Source organism: Syngnathus leptorhynchus, unplaced genomic scaffold, assembly GCF_054491065.1.
Source record: "Syngnathus leptorhynchus isolate UIUO unplaced genomic scaffold, UIUO_Slep HiC_scaffold_24, whole genome shotgun sequence".
Lineage (NCBI taxonomy): Eukaryota > Metazoa > Chordata > Actinopteri > Syngnathiformes > Syngnathidae > Syngnathus > Syngnathus leptorhynchus.
Genome location: NW_028231991.1, coordinates 1,972,699 through 1,975,000, shown reverse-complemented (window position 1 = coordinate 1,975,000; position 2,302 = coordinate 1,972,699).

Genomic DNA, 2,302 nt, shown 5'->3' with positions numbered 1-2,302 from the left:
TTCGGAGCCGGCCGGGCCTCAAGCTCCCTCCTTGGATGGACAACATTCGTAGTTGACACTTTGTGTCATTTTATCCGAGCGGGCGGGCGCCGCGAGGCGGACCGTCCGGGGCGACTCTCGGCCTGTGTTTTCGGAGCCGGCCGGGCATCACGCTCCCTCCTTGGATGGACAACATTCGTAGTTGACACTTTGTGTCATTTTATCCGAGCGGGCGGGCGCCTCGAGAGGCGGACCGTCCGGGGCGACTCTCGGCCTGTGTTTTCGGAGCCGGCCGGGCCTCAAGCTCCCTCCTTGGATGGACAACATTCGTAGTTGACACTTTGTGTCATTTTATCCGAGCGGGCGGGCGCCGCGAGGCGGACCGTCCGGGGCGACTCTCGGCCTGTGTTTTCGGAGCCGGCCGGGCATCACGCTCCTTCCTTGGATGGACAACATTCGCAGTTGACACTTTGTGTCATTTTATCCGAGCAGACGGGCGCCTCGAGAGGCGGACCGTCCGGGGCGACTCTCGGCCTGTGTTTTTGGAGCCGGCCGGGCATCACGCTCCCTCCTTGGATGGACAACATTCGTAGTTGACACTTTGTGTCATTTTATCCGAGCGGGCGGGCGCCTCGAGAGGCGGACCGTCCGGGGCGACTCTCGGCCTGTGTTTTCGGAGCCGGCCGGGCCTCAAGCTCCCTCCTTGGATGGACAACATTCGTAGTTGACACTTTGTGTCATTTTATCCGAGCGGGCGGGCGCCGCGAGGCGGACCGTCCGGGGCGACTCTCGGCCTGTGTTTAAGGAGCCGGCCGGGCATCACGCTCCTTCCTTGGATGGACAACATTCGCAGTTGACACTTTGTGTCATTTTATCCGAGCAGACGGGCGCCGCGAGGCGGACCGTCCGGGGCGACTCTCGGCCTGTGTTTTCGGAGCCGGCCGGGCATCACGCTCCCTCCTTGGATGGACAACATTCGTAGTTGACACTTTGTGTCATTTTATCCGAGCAGACGGGCGCCGCGAGGCGGACCGTCCGGGGCGACTCTCGGCCTGTGTTTAAGGAGCCGGCCGGGCATCACGCTCCTTCCTTGGATGGACAACATTCGCAGTTGACACTTTGTGTCATTTTGTTCGGCCTGTGTTTAAGGAGGCGGCCGTCCTCCACTCGGTCCGTGTTTAAGGAGCGACACTCGCGCTCCGGTTTGGCCTGTATTTAGGGAGGCGGCCGTCCTCCGCTTGGTCTGTGTTAAGGGCGACACTCGGTCCATGTTTGAGGAGCCTGGCCCTGACGCTCCTCTCCGGCCTGTGTTTAAAGAGGCGGCCGTCCTCCCCTTGGTCTGTGTTAAGGGCGACACTCGGTCCATGTTTGAGGAGCCTGGCCCTGACGCTCCTCTCCGGCCTGTGTTTAAGGAGGCGGCCGTCCTCCCCTTGGTCTGTGTTAAGGGCGACACTCGGTCCATGTTTAAGGAGCCTGGCCCTGACGCTCCTCTCCGGCCTGTGTTTAAGGAGGCGGCCGTCCTCCCCTTGGTCTGTGTTAAGGGCGACACTCGGTCCATGTTTAAGGAGCCTGGCCCTGACGCTCCTCTCCGGCCTGTGTTTAAGGAGGCGGCCGTCCTCCCCTTGGTCTGTGTTAAGGGCGACACTCGGTCCATGTTTAAGGAGCCTGGCCCTGACGCTCCTCTCCGGCCTGTGTTTAAGGAGGCGGCCGTCCTCCCCTTGGTCTGTGTTAAGGGCGACACTCAGTCCATGTTTGAGGAGCCTGGCCCTGACGCTCCTCTCCGGCCTGTGTTTAAGGAGGCGGCCGTCCTCCCCTTGGTCTGTGTTAAGGGCGACACTCGGTCTATGTTTGAGGAGCCTGGCCCTGACGCTCCTCTCCGGCCTGTGTTTAAGGAGGCGGCCGTCCTCCCCTTGGTCTGTGTTAAGGGCGACACTCGGTCCATGTTTGAGGAGCCTGGCCCTGACGCTCCTCTCCGGCCTGTGTTTAAGGAGGCGGCCGTCCTCCCCTTGGTCTGTGTTAAGGGCGACACTCGGTCCATGTTTAAGGAGCCTGGCCCTGACGCTCCTCTCCGGCCTGTGTTTAAGGAGGCGGCCGTCCTCCCCTTGGTCTGTGTTAAGGGCGACACTCGGTCCATGTTTAAGGAGCCTGGCCCTGACGCTCCTCTCCGGCCTGTGTTTAAGGAGGCGGCCGTCCTCCCCTTGGTCTGTGTTAAGGGCGACACTCGGTCCATGTTTAAGGAGCCTGGCCCTGACGCTCCTCTCCGGCCTGTGTTTAAGGAGGCGGCCGTCCTCCCCTTGGTCTGTGTTAAGGGCGACACTCGGTC